We start from the raw sequence: 15,781 nt of genomic DNA, 5'->3' as shown, positions 1-15,781 counted from the left end.
TTAGAGCAGCATGCAGGTCCTTGAGTAGTTTAGTAGTAGGTGCAGTGCACTTCAGACAGATGGACCCAGGCCCATACCCTCCCCTCACCTGTTACATTTGTGGAGGAAACTGTGAGCCCTCCAAAACTCAACAGAAACCCACTGTACCCATATATAGGTGCCCTCTTCACCCGTAGTGGTGTACAGTTGGGGGTAGTAGCTTTGCGGTGGGCTTTGGGGGCTTAGCACAAGGGAGCAATGGTCAGATGTGTACCTGGGAGCAGTTTATGAAGCCCACTGCAGTGCCACCTAGGGCACCCTATTGCTGTCCTGAGATGTCAGGGAAACCAGTCTACTAAAAATGCTGGCTCCTCCTACATCCCAATGGCTTGATTTTGTGCGTTTTGCACTTGGTTATTTTTTTTTCCGAAAATGCCCCCCCCCCCCCAAAAAAAAACACGTCCAAATCACAAAATGTCCAAAAAACAAAATGTCCATAGTATTTTCGAAAACAAAAGATAGACATTTTTATTTTTTGTAAATGAACTTTCCTGTTCAGAAAATTCAGATTTAGACGTTCTATCGAAAATGCCCCTCAAAGTTCCTTACACTGTTTCCAAGAAAAAAAAACATTTCCTGACCGCGTTCCTTAGTCTACCCCCATGGTGAAACAAATTATTTGCTATCCTACTTCAAAAAAAATCACATCTAGAACACCATGGCGAGGATACAAATAGAAATGCATCATTTACTGGTCCCTCTACAAGTTCCACTAGTCGATCTGGAATGGAACCAAAAGAACTACCTTCTGATTTATCTGACATTGATGAACCACCTAAACAACCACAGTTACAGGCTTTCCCAGTTTGTACAATTGGTGACAAGTCCCAAAATTTTTTCCTCTCACTGGTATAAATTTCACTGCTTGGAATATAGTGTAAATCAAGATACAGTATTCTGCAAAGTGTGCAGACATTTTTCTGATGCCAATGCTGAAGATGGATCAGGACTGTCTTTAAAGATTGGAAGCATATGGATCAGAGCTGCTCAAGACATGAATCAAGCATGGCACACTGTCTCGCATTGAGAAAATCTGAAGTCTACAGATAGTCACCTTCCAAGAAGTTGTGGAACAAAACATTTTAAGTCAGCTACACCAGGATGCCATGAGCTCTCTAGAAAAGAATTGTGAACTTATAAAAGTAGTGACTAATATTGTAATGTTCTGTGCAAAGCAAGAAATTCCACTACATGGAGGATCCTATCAATAAAAGAAACTTTTTTGGAATTGTTTAAACTCATCAGCAAACAGAACAATGAAATACAAAATTGTCTTGAAAAACTCCTTAGCACTGCAACTCTGATGAGTCCAGACACTCAAAATAAGCTGTTGGAATCTGCCACTGTAATAGTGGTACATAAAATCAAATCTGAAATACATGAAACTAATAACGCATACTATGCAGTTCATCTGCAAAGATTGCTCCAAACATAAGCTTTTTGCAGTATGTGTCAGGTACCTACACAAAGGGTTAATAAAGGAAAGGGCAGTTGGATTGGTTGACACTGCAAACATGACAGCAAATTGGATTTCAGATAAAAATCATAACAGTTCTTGAAGTGCTTGAATTAAATCCTGAGTTATGCATTGGCTTTAGCTTTGATGGAGCATCTGTGATGTCTGGAAACAAAGGATGTTTCAGTGGGCTGTTTATATGCACTGTAATTCTCTTTGCCTCAATCTGGTCCTCTGCACAGCATCTAAAGCATGTCCCTCTGTTTTTGAAATTCTGAACTACTTCTATGGTTTTATGACAGGCACACACTGGCATGCTCGTTTTTTGGAAGTACAGCAGTGATATTCAACCTTTTTCATCTCGCAGCACACTTACAAAGCGCAAAACATTGTCAAGGCATACCACTGGAATTTAACCCACACCTACCCATTCCCACTAAGATCCATTCTTTCCCCACCCATCCCCGCAAGTAATCTCCTATATCCCCCTCATACCTTCAGAAGTAGTTATTTCATTTAATTGTGCTACTGAACTACATTAGACTGTGTCAGAGACCCATTTACAACGTATGTATTCTTCCCAATTGCTGCATCTGCTCTGGCAGAGAGCAAGTGCGCCTGCACTGAATTTTTGGAGGAGGTGGTACTTGGATATCTTGGAGGACTCTGGATAGGTATTTGGTCACAGAAGCTCATACAATCCCATGGAAACCCCACAGACCTGCAGGGGATTCCGGAAACCCCATCCCTATGCAGCAGCTTATTGTGGCATACCTGGGAAGCAGCCACGGCACACCAATTTGCTGCAGCACACTGGTTGAAAAACACTGAAGTACAGAAACAACTGCATCCCAATAGACAATGCCTTGAACTGGAATGATCAGCAGATACAAAGTGGAACTCAAAATCTGGCTCTGTGAAAAAAAGCACTGATGCTTTATGATGTTCTTGAAGTACTTGCTGAATTTTTAAACTCTGCTGGACAGACAAAACTAGAATCCCTATTTCTGCCACAACAAATAGAGACAAAGAAATTCTTATTTCTGGCAGTTATGTTTTGGGAAATTATTTGACAATAGTGATTTCACCATTGCATTAATCTGATAGAGTGTCTAAAAGAAACTTTTGTCCAGTTTAGGATGAACACATCAAATGACTTTGACAAGGTTCTTAAGTTAACAGATGAGCTCATGTAGAAATATGATATTAAGGAAGTCTCTTCCTCTTGAAAGGCAAAGCTACCTGCAAAGATTGGTGACACATTGTTTTTTTTCCCACTTTGGGACATCTTGTGTGCAAACCAATGAAGATTTGAGACATCTGTGAAATGAGATTATTGACTGCCAGATATCTGAATTGAATAATCATTTTCCATAGGATGCTTATGGAATGATGACTGCTGATGCTGCCTGTATGCCAACATCTGAGGCCTTTGGATGAAGAGAGAATCTACAGCCTCCATGCAATTTGTATGGCATCACTATAGAGGATGCAAAATTATCAGTGTTTGTTCAGCATCAAAAATGCAGCGTAGCAGAAAGTAAGAATTATCCTTCGTTAACTGAAGTGCTAGACAACTGCAGTGTGGACATCTTCCCAAATGTCAATGCCCTTTTAAAATGACAACCTGCACTGTGGAACTACTCTTTTCTACTGTAAACAGGATCAAAATGGCATCAAGAGCCTCAATGCTCACCAGCCACCTCCATAATATATCACTTTTATCATTTGAGAGATAACTATGCGATTCATTGGATTATGACAGCATTACTGAGGTATTCTGCAGCAAAAGATAGTGCTTCATTCTTTAGTTGGCATAGAGGGGCATAATCGAACGGGGACAACAATCTCTAAGGGCGACCATCTCTAAGGACGAAGGGGTGGGGAAATCCGTATTATCAAAACAAGATGGGCAGCCATCTTTCATTTTGATAATATGGTCAGGGACACCCAAATCTCAACATGTTGAGATGGTCGACCTTAGAGATGGCCGTGCCCGGTTTCAGCCATAATGGAAACTGAGGATGCCCATCTGAAAAATGACCAAATCCAAGCCCTTTGGTCATGGGAGGATCCAGAATTCGGAGTGCACTGGTCCCCCTCACATGCCAGGACACCAACTGGGCACCCTAGGGGGCACTGCAGTGGACTTCACAAATTGCTCCCAGGTGCATAGCTCCCTTACCTTGGGTGCTGAGCCCCCCCCCAAAACCCACTCCGCACAACTCTACACCACTACCATAGCCCTAAGGGGTGAAGGGGGGCACCTACATGTGGGTACAGTGGGTTTCAGGTGGGTATTGGAGGGCTCACATTTACCACCACATGTGTAACAGGTAGGAGGGGATGGGCCTGGGTCCGCCTGCCTGAAGTGCACTACACCCACTAAAACTGATGCAGGCACCTGCATACTGCTGTCATGGAGCTGGCTATGACATTTGAGTATGGCATAGAGGCTGGCTGGGAGTAAGGGGAGGTCATCCCTGATTCCCTCCGGTGTTTATCTGGTCAGTTTGGGCACCTTTTTGAGGCTTGGCCATGAAAAAAAAATGGAAATGGACCAAGTCAACCAAATGCTCATCAGGGACGCCCTTCTTTTTTCCATTATCAGCCAAGGACGTCCATCACTTAAGCACGCCCCAGTTCTGCCTTTGCTACGCCTCCGACATGCCCCCGTGAAGGACTGCAGTTTAGGGCACCCAAAATCAGCTTTCAATTATGCCAATTTGGGAGTGCCTGAGAGAAGGACGCCCATCTCCCGATTTGTGTCGGAAGATGGGCGCCCTTCTCTTTCGAAAATGCCCCTGATAGTGTTTCAACAGTACAGAAAAAGATACAAGTTATCAATAAGTTTGTTACATTAGTCCCAAATTTGAACTTTATTTAAAGCTTCACTGGTCCTGCCCACCAGACAATTTTATAAGAGCCGGTTTATGGCCACAATTTTATATCTGAAGAGCTAAAAGTTTATTAATACATTTTGTTTGCCACTTGGTTTATGCAGAACATACGGTTTGGATTGTATACATTTCACATGTGATGAGGCCTTCAAGCTTACCCAACAACATCAAAAGACCACATTACTCAAAAAGAATTAATGTACAAAAGCAAATAGCCAATCAATTTTGATTCTTAAATATGAACAAGAGTTCTGAGAAACGGAAGGAATCATAAACAGTTGACCAGCAAGATGCACCAGAATTTGCAAAACAAAAGAAAAAACTCTTAAACGGATTTGACCAGGAAGAAAAACTGGCTGAAACACAATTATAGTGGGACATGTGGAGGCGTATTTTTAAAGCATTTAGACTAAAGTTACTTACTGGCTCCTTTTTTAAAAGAGATAGACGTCCAAAAAGTGACATGTCAACATTTGGACGTTTATCTCACAGAAACGTCCAAATCAGTATTACCTAAACCTCATATTGGATGTCTTTCGCTGAATTCCGTCAGAAGGACGTCCAAATCACAAGGGGGCGTGCCATGGGCGTGTTCAAGATGGGACTTCAGCGTTCCTAAGACTTGGACGTCTTTCAGCCATAATGGAACAAAGCAAAAATGTCCAGGACTAAAACTTAGATGTATTGAGCTAGACCTGTTTTTATTACAAATAAGGCACAAAAAGGTGCCCCAAATGACCAGATGACCACTGGAGGGAATCAGGGATGACCTCCCCTTACTCCCCAGTAGTCACTAACCCCCTTCCACCCCCAAAAAGTGTGTTGAAGAACATTACTTGCCAGCCCCTATGCCAGCATCAGATGTTATACTCAGGTCCATTACAGCAGCATGCTGGTCCCTGGAGTAGTTTTGTAGTAGGTGCAGTGCACTTCAGACAGGTGGACCCAGGCCCATACTCTCACTACCTGTTCACTTGTGGAGGAAACTGTGAGCCCTCCAAAACTCACCAGAAACCCACTGTACCCACATATAGGTGCCCCTTCACCCATAAGGGCTATGGTAGTGGTATACAGTTGGGGGTAGTGGGTTTTGGGGGGCTCAGCACACAAGGTAAGGGAGCAGTGGTCAGATGTGTACCTGGGAGCATTTTCTGAAGTCCACTGCAGTGCCCCCTAGGGTGTCCTATTGCTGTCCTGGGATGTCAGGGGGACCAGTCTACTAAAAATGCTGGCTCCTCCTATGTCCCAATGGCTTGATTTTAGACGTTTTACACTTCGGCGGTTTTTTTTTTTTTTTTTCTTCAAAAATGGACGAAAAACAAAGACGTCCAAATCACAAAACGTCCAAATCACAGGATGTTCCTAGTACTTTCGAACACAAAAGATAGACGTCCATCTTTTTCGAATATGACCTTCTTTCCTGTTCAGAATTTGTAAAACATCCAAATTATGATTTAGACGTTTCTTTCGAAAATGCCCCTCTTAGTAAACTATGGACCTTTGTAAGTCTAACTGCTTTGAAATGAGCCCCATTGAGAGTTACTTCAGAAACAAGTACACTGGAATGATTAAGGAGAGGAGAATTTTGACATAAAGATTAGACATTGATAACTGCAACAAAGAATATGGTCTACAGACAAAGATGGCTCACAGTCAGCATAAGTGAAAATAAAAAACAAAACATGCAAACATATGCGAATTTTAAGGCACTGAACTAGGTGTGATGTTCTGACAACATAAAGGAATATTAAGGTAGCAGGACTCCTCTACTGGAAGTTATGTATACATTATAACATAGCTATGTCCACAAAACTTCATAACCTGAACAGAAATATGGAGAATGAAGAAATTGGGATCATCTGGGACATTCCTACCCTCACAGATAAAAAGCTTACGGAAATGGATATCATAAAGGATAAAAGTACAAGAGCATAGAGGTACCAGTGATTATTCTGTACTACGTGTGGGGGAAAAGAAAATATTTAAGTACTACAGGGGACAGGATATTGAGCTAGATGGACTATTGGTCTGACCCAGTATGGCTATTCTTATGTTGCCTTTTATATGTTGTTCTATGCTAGAAATTGCTAAAGAAATCTCTCTTCAGGTACAATTCAACTCCTGAGATCAGCATTCTTTGTGCATCTAAGAGTCATATCACTTCAAAAATACCTTGACATAGGGGTTGAGGTTCATTCTTGTCTTGGTGTGTGGAAAATTCAGCAGCTTGGAGACATGTCCTGGAGAGACAGTAAAGATACATCTCTGCTGCTTCTTGCAACAGAGTGTAGCCATAAATATATATAAGAGATAAGGGATGATAATTCTGTACTAGGAGAGGCTTTTTATAAGGTTTTAATAGAATCATAATAGTGGCTTCAGTGAAGGAATCACGAATGTCCCTAGACTGAAGGGCCCTTTGACAAAACCGCGTACACATCTACGTGTGCCCAATGCACGTCAAAATGGAGTTAACACCCGGCTACTGTGTGGCTCTTGCGGTAAATTTCATTTTTGGTGCACGTCTGATACACATGTCTGAAAAAATTTTTTTATTTTTGGACATGCGCCAAGTGGCATTTGACATGCATAGGTCATTACCACCCCGTTACCGTGTAAGAATTTACCGCTAGGTCAATGGCTGGTGGTAAGGACTTAGACCCAAAATGGACGTGTGGCAATTTTCATTTTGCTACATGTCCATTTTCGGCAAAAATTTAAACAAGGCATTTTTTACAGGTGCACTGAAAAATGAAACTGCGGGTCTACACTATTGCAGGCCATTTTTCAGCACACCATTATAAAATGAACACAACGTGGGTATCAACAAGGATGAAAATGTGAGAGAGAATTCTACATTAAGCCCATCTGGGCCTGGGGCCTTTTTAAGGGCCATGTTTTTCAAAGCAGATAAGACTTCAGATTCAGTAATAGGGACTGAGATTCCTATGTTGTGATCTGAAGTGAAAGCAGGATGTTTTACAGCATCAAAAAAATGAAAGGTCAGCTTTTGAAAAATCTACTTCAGCTGTATATAATTTAATGTAGAAGGTCTTGAATCTGTTAGCTATATCAATATTGTTAGAACAATATCACTTTCATCTTTAATAGCAGGGATAGTCTTACACTCATTTCTAGCTTTCAAGCAATTAGCTAATAAGTGACCAGACTTATTACTTTCAGAGTAATGTTTGGCTGATTGCATAAATAGTTCTTTGCTAGCCTGTTTCCCTAAAAGAGAATTGTATTGAAAACGAGTCTTCCTTAAATTATCAAGTATTTGCATATCAGAAGAATTAGCCTTATGGAAACCTTCTAGACTTTTAATAGATGTGGCTAGGTTACATAAGTCATCATTATTCTTCCTGTGTGTAGATTCAGAAATGATATTATTATACCTTAGATATAAGCTTTAAATGCATCCTGGATCATCAACTAGGAGTCATCTCACAGCGTATTAAATTGAAAATTTTCCTTAATGCCATTAGAGACTAGTTCTTGAAAATCAGGTTGAGCATTAAAGAGGCACTGAAATGCCATTAAGGCCGAGTTGGAGGGTGGCCTATACCATCTTACAGCATGGTTATATGGGCATGATCTGATACAGTTACTCCCTCAATACTAGAATTAATGATATTATTTAGTAAAGAGGGGGAGACCAAAAAATCATCTATACAGAAATAGGTGTTGTGAGGTGGAAAATAAGAAAGTGTAATCTTTATCTGTCAAATATACAGTCCTCCATACATTCTGGAGATTCAATTGGGAGATAACATCATGTAGTGCAAATCATGCTTTGGATTTTTGTAAGAGCAATGTGAGCATCTGTCAATGATAGGATCCAAAGCTAAGTTAAAATCACCACTAATAACTCAAGGTATAGAGCCTTCATTAGTAACGAAGGGCCCTGTTTAATAAGCCGCTCTATAGGAACGCTAGCGTTTTTAGCGCATGCTAAAACGTAGACTGCACTAACACTAGAGACACCCATAGGAATAGCACACCTTAGTAAACAGGGCCCTTAGTCAGCCAGTGTTTGAAAAAACTCAAGATCATCCACATTTGGAGCATATATGTTTAAAAAAATAAGCAACTTATCTTGGGTTTTAAGTGTGACTTTCATCCACCTCCCAATGAGATCATTATCTTGTGATACAAAAATTATGTCTGATCTTTTCCTAACTAGTACAACACCACCATTTTTTTCACCATGTGCAGGGGAGTTAATGGGTGGGTGAAACCAATTTGTCCGCAGTTTAAGGGATTCAGTAGCTGTAAGGTGAGTTTCTTGAAAAAGTAACAGGTAAAATTTCTGGATAATTGTGTTAAAATTGTCTGTCATTTAATTGGGTTGTCAAAACCCTTAACATTAAGTGATACAAAATGTTAGTATACATTATGTTTAAACAGAAAGATGATATCAAACAGTTTGATGGTAACATATCAGAAATGAGCAAAGTCACTCATATAAAGTCATGATAAAACATAAGAGATCCACAGAAAGAATCGTTCTTGCAGTGTAAACGCAGGAAAATCCAAGTAGTTGTACACAGTAAAGCTTATTGATTTTCAAATAGCATCTATTTTACTAGGAGATATCTCCTTCAAATAGTTTGCCAAAGTAGCTGGGTCAGCAAAATCTCTTGTACGATTATGGTATGTCACCTGCATACGAGCGGGTAGAATAGCCCAAATCAGGTGTTGATTTCCTGAAGCTTGGATCGGGAAGCAAGTAGCTATTTGCGAAGTTTAACTGTATTCTTATTAAAATCAGGAAGAAATTGAATTATGTTACCTTCATATTAGAACGGAGCCCTTAAATCAGCACATTGCATGATTTCTACTACCTGGGAGTAGCGTAACACTTTTAAGACTACCGGTCGTGGATATTTACCTTGCAGGCTACAAATGGAATTTCCAGCAAACAAGCTTCTCCAGAAATGTAACCCTGTCGGAACCTTCAGCATTCTCAAGGAAGCCAAGAAGTCTAATATTGTTTCTTCACACTCAATTGTTGCCATCTTCGAGATCACTTTCAAGTTGTGCAAGGAGCTTGCACTGCTTCTGAAGGGTTTTAATATTGTCTTCTGTCACAGTTTGGGGGCTGATCTATGGGATATAACTAATAATTATTTGCTCGTAGGTGTAAATGTAGACTGTTTCCTTTCTGTGTTGCTATCAATACCTTTCTTAATACTTACCTGTGACAGTTTGGGGCTGTCATGAGGAGGAGGGGAATTATATTGCTGGTTTAAGTATTGGACTTTTGAATGTTACTGAAAGCTGATTTTAAACCTTTCACATACACAGAGGAAAAGTGTAAATCTCTTACTGATCTGTGTATTGTAGTGCCATGGTGTTTCTGTATTAATCACAAGGGTGGAGAAATTGAGAAATGTTGGCATTGCTACTTTAGTAGCATGTAAAATAGCTGTGTTGTATTCAACTGAAATCAAATTGCACAGAGTTGGATCTATCCCAAAGGGAAACTGATAAAATGTATTTTGAATTAGAACAGATTCTGTTTTGCTTATGAAATAAACACTTCCTTTTATACATTTCTAATTGTCTGTACTACCTATCAGTAGATATCAAGAGGGTTTACTTTGGGATCTATTTTTGATGTTTCCACTCTGTAGATGTACTTACTCACTGTGCACCCCTCACACATCCCAGCTTTGTAAAATTTGAGTTTAGATATATACACAATATGTATGTCTAAATGCTGGTTTCTAAATGCCCAAAATGTGAATAGGTCTTCTAAAATGAATGTAAATAAACCACAGGTGTGGAAAGAGCATCAGAATTCCATAGGAAAGTACAAAGCAAGGAACAGGAGTGGGAAATGGATCCTGGTACTTGAAACAGAAACCAAGGGATACCAAATATAAAATTCAAACTTTAATTGATGACTTTAGATGATGACTCGACACGGCACCATGTTTCAGCACAAAAAAAAAGTTTTGACACTGGTGACAAGTCTAAACCAAAATTTTAAAGATGATAAAAAAAAGCCTCAGACTTAAGTGGGAGCAATCATTGGCAAAAAAAAAAAAAAGAAAAAAAACTTTCAACAAGGCAAGCAACAGTCAACAAACACACTGGCTTTACACTGGGAAAACAAATTTCTGCTCAATGCCTCTAAAAGTGAACAACCATCTTCATATCCGATGCACTCCACAGACTTCAATGAGGCAGACAGATGAAACCACAAATTTCCCGACAAAGATCTCTATTTCACCAATACCACCGGCTACTTCAGAGGAGAAAGTTTTTTATCCAGTGCAACTCACTAGACAATGGTGTCAGCTGAAAAGACATCAATAAACCTACTTCCGATTGATGATATCATACTTCCGGATGATGGCACTACCAATCAGAAGATCGCGTACCATTCAATCTTATGGTTCAATCCTCTTTGTCATACTGAGAGTGAATAAATCCATCTTTGCTCCCTCTGAAGGAGCTTCCTCTGCAGATCACCTCTATGCAAAGAGGCAGGAAGAAAATCAACCACTGTACATTGTAGGTCTAGAAAGGAATGATGAACCTCAACACAACGTTGGACCAGGGGTTCCTCTCTCCTCTGATGTTCAATATTATATACATGTTCAAACAATCTGGTCTTGAGTGAATGCAAAGCTTGTCCCACATATACCAATTTGCAAAGATATATCAAAATATAAATCACATTGTTAGAAACACAGGAAGTAGAAAATGTCATAACACATGTTGAGACGGGATATTCACTGGCACACCTTTCAGCATCAGCTCACAAACAGCACAATGCCCACACTTATGGTAACCCCTCTCTTCTGCACAGGCTCAGTCCAAACATCGGAACAGCATAACAAATCCTTTAAATTGCAGTTCTTACTGTAAGACAGTAAACAGCGCATGTCTTTAAAACTGGGATGTACTGCCAAAATCCCCCAATATCATTTGATAATCCTTTTAACTTTTAAAAATAACGGGCAATGTTTATGCACACAAGATACTACCTCAGTTCCAGATGCCTGAGCATGATAAATGATCAATTGTTCCATTAGGTTAAACAAGGCTTGTTTCTGAGACTTCTTAATAACAGAGAGAGAATACCCCCTCACTAAAAACTTGTCACCAAGTCGAGATGCATTAACCCCTCCCCCCCCCCCCCAAAAAAAAAAAACTCATCTGAATGATATATCCACCAATATTTTAGAAACTGGGACACTGGCAGACTAATTTTTAAATAAGGTGGATATATGCTCCCATACTACAGAAAGATTTTATGATCTGTTTTCTTTCTGTAAATAGTTTTAAATATCCCCTTCTTGCCAGACCTTTACGTCCAAAGAAGTGATCTCAGTTCTATGATATGTCAATTCAAACTTAATAGTGGGATGATATCTATTCAATTACTCCATAAAATTACATAACATTTGCTCAGTGTCATCCCATACAATAAAAATATCATCTATAAAACAACACCATAACAATACATGGAAATATCCTGTTGCAGAGAAAATCATTACCATTCGAATTTAGCCACGGAGAAATTTGCTATAGAGGGTGCAAAAGAAGCCCCCGCAGCAATACCCGACAATTGTTGGAAAAGGTTTTGCAACTACCATGTGTTAATTATCAAAAGTAATGTGTGATACAGCAACTCTGTAGGGTAGGAACGTGCATTTGTTTGAAACAACATAAGAAATATCAGTGACATATCCAATGTTGCTTCATGTTGCTGTCAAACTAAAAGAAGCAGAAAAAAAACTTGAAATTTCATGTTTTTTTCTTTCATGTGCCATCAATAGTGCACACTCTTTTGAAAGAATGCTTGACCTTTTGAAAGAATGTGCACTCTTTAATGACATTGCTCCTGTGCCAATGCACTTACCGTGTGTTAACAGCAATGCAGGTAATTTGGATGCAATTAACTCCGCCTACTGCAAGGCACATATCTTCATATTAACTGTATAAATAAGTCCTTGCCTGTTCCCTGTTACATTTACCATTTGGCATTTAGGGCTAGATTCTATATATGTGCCTGAAAATTCCATGTGGGGAAAAAATGCCTAGGTAAATTCTCTAAATCATGTCTAAATTTTATAGAATAGGCTTAAATTTTCATGCAGTATATAGAATTACGATGAGTGCCTCTCCACGTGACCAAATTTAATCACAGCCATTTATACTACATTTTACTTGGTGTAAATCCCAATGCCTAAATTAGGCGCAGAGTGGGTGTATGCATAATATAACAATGTGCATAGATTTTAGAAACGCTCACACTTCGCCCATGGCCATGCACCCTTTTCAACTATACAACTTAGAATTTACATGCACTTCATTACAGAATATGCTTAGCGAGTTCTGCATGTAAATCTTAATTAATGCCAATTAGTGCTAATTGCTTGTTAACATCCAATTGACAGCGCTGATTAGCTAGTTAACCAAATAATTTACGCATGTTGTTATAGAATACGTTTTGATTTCTATACGGAAATTAAGGTGCGATATATAGAAACCGGCATTTAATGTGTGAATTAGTGCAGGTAAATTTCAACATTTAACTGCTTAGCACACTTCAGTAAGTAGGGCCCTATGTCAAAATACAGCTAGGATAGCAAAGTGCAAACTATAGACACAATAGCCCACATCACAATCCCAAGAGCACAATAATGCTTCATTTTAAGTGAATAAAGTAGTTGGCTAGTCCATTTAAAAGTAATAAATAGAAATAAAACAGAAATAAAACCAAATGAAAGGAAAGAAAATAAGCTGACCTGAAGAAAAAGGTTCTTCCTTTGAAAGCTTGTCAAAAACTGTATTGAGTTCAATAAAACATGTATCACCTTAATTTTCTTTGTTTTGTTTTATTTCTATGTACTGCCATTTCAAGTGGAAAAGGCCTCATTATGGAGAACTAGGAAAGCAGGTTTCTGTCCTAGTGATTTCGGAAGCAATTCTGTAAGTGTGTCACGCAGTAGGCTGTGCCAGGACCACACCATAGGAGCTTATTGTATAGTGGAATCTGGGTGCCTAGACTCTGTCATAGAATTCTTGCATAATTCAGTATTGACATGTCTAACATCTAGGTGCCTGTAGTTACACTAGCCACAAAGCTGGCATACATTTGGATAATTAAATGTGGCAGGGGTGTTCATAACTTACAGTATTCTATAAATTACACACATGGGAGCCCCACCTTTATGCCCCCCATGCATACATACAGTATGTATGCAAGTTACCTATGTAACTTTGTAAGATTATGTTCTTTGAAAATAAGCACCTATCAGGCTCATTTTCGGAAGAGATGGACATCCATCTTTTGACATAAATCGGAACATGGATGTCCATCTCCCAGAGATATCCAAATCAGTATAATCAAAACCCGATTTTGGCCGTCTCTATCGGAAGTTCATCGCAAGGACGTCCAAATCTCAAGGGGCTGTATCGTAGGTATGGCGGAGGCGGGACTTGGGCGTTCCTAAGACTTGGACATCTTTGAGCCATGACGTCCATGACTAAAACTTGGACGTTTTCACCCAGACCTGTTTTTATTACGAATAAGGCACAAAAAGTGCCCGAAAATGACCAGATGACCACTGGAGGGAATTGGGGATGACCTCCCATTACTCCCCCAGTGGTCATTAACCCCCTCCCACCCTCAAAAACATCATTAAAAATATTACGTGCCAGCCTCAGATGTCATACTCAGGTCGACAGCGCATGCAGGTCCCTGGAGTAGTTTCATAGTAGGTGCAGTGCACTTCAGACAGGCAGACCCAGGCCCATACTCCCCCTACCTTTTACATTTGTGGAGGAAACAGCGAGCCCTCCAAAACCCACCAGAAACCCTCTGTACCTACATCTAGGTGCCCCCCTTCCCCTGTAAGGGCTATGGTAGTGGTGTACAGTTGGGGGTAGGGTTTTTTTTTTTGGGGGGGGGGGGGGCTCAGCACACAAGGTAAGGAGCTATGTACCTGGGAGCATTTTATGAAATCCACTGCAGTGCCCCCTAGGGTGTCCAATTGCTGTCCTGGCATGTCAGGGGGACCGGTGTACTACAAATGCTGGCTCCTCCAATGTCCAAATGGCTTGCATTTGGACGTTTTAGACTTGAATATCTTTGGTTTCAAAAATCGTCGAAAATCAAAAACATCCAAATCCAAGGATGTCTAAATCCAAGGACGTCCACGGTATTTTCGAAACTAAAGATGGATGTCCATCTTTTTTCAAAAATGACCTTCTTCCCGCCTTTGAATTTGGACATTTTACATAGACATCCAAATTCCAATTTAGACGTTTCTTTTGAAAATGCCCTTCTATGTAACTTAAGTGAGTATTTGCAGACTAAGGATTAGGTGCCCTGCTGGCTCTTATGTGGGCTTGTGAGCACATACATGCCTAAGTACAAGTATCCCAAATATTTTCATGCATCAACCCCAGATTCTCTATATGGTGCCCAGATTTGTATGTGTGTTCAAGATGCGCACACAAATGTTTTGGACCAGTCCCTAGGTTTTCATTTATATGTGTATGTTGACGATATCCAGATTTTATATCCTCTGGATTGTACATCATCTCAAGATTGTCAGACTTTCTCGCCTTCTAGCAGAATGGTTTGAGTCTCATAGACTGAAACTGAATCTGGAAAATCTTCTGGGGTCCTTTTTGCCAAATCTGGCTCACATAGTACAGTCTCCACTGTTACTTGCAGATGGTACCATCTCTTTTAAGTCTACTGTAAAGATTCTGGGTGTTGTTCTAGATCAAAATTTAACTCTTAGGAACCAGATCTCCTGTTTTGTCCAACAATGTTTATATAAGCTGTACACTGTCTCTTCTCTACATCATCTCTTTGTATTTTGATACATTCATTTGTAATTAGCCAATTAGATTACTGTAATGCCCTCTATTATGGCTTATGTTAATCTGACATTAGATTCCTTCAGATAGTACAAAATCTGGCAATTAAATTGCTGACTAATTCTAACAAATTTGATCATGTTACTCCACTATTAAGCAAAGTGTATTGGCTTCCTGTTAAATACAGAATCCCTTTTAAGATAAGGGCATTACATTCTGGTATTCCATGCTCTCTCTCCAATCTCTTAGGGCTCCTTTTACTAAGCGGCGGTAAGCCCAACATGGGTTTACTGTTCGCTATACAGGAAGTACCACCGGGATACTGCAGCAGTCTGGCAGTACTTCCCACCCCTAACGTGCCATCATTTCCATCGCTGCAAAAATTGGTTTATTTTTGTAGTGCCGGAGTGTACCCGGCGGTAATCAGGCAGTGCCATGCACTGCCCTGTTACTGCTGGGTTAATGCAGAAGCCCTTACTGCCATCTCAACGGGAGGCGGTAAGGGCTGCCCCTGAAATGGCTGTGTGGCAAA

This window comes from Microcaecilia unicolor, chromosome 2, assembly GCF_901765095.1.
Source record: "Microcaecilia unicolor chromosome 2, aMicUni1.1, whole genome shotgun sequence".
In the NCBI taxonomy this organism is placed as follows: Eukaryota; Metazoa; Chordata; class Amphibia; order Gymnophiona; family Siphonopidae; genus Microcaecilia; species Microcaecilia unicolor.
Note: the sequence above shows the minus strand (reverse complement) of the source record.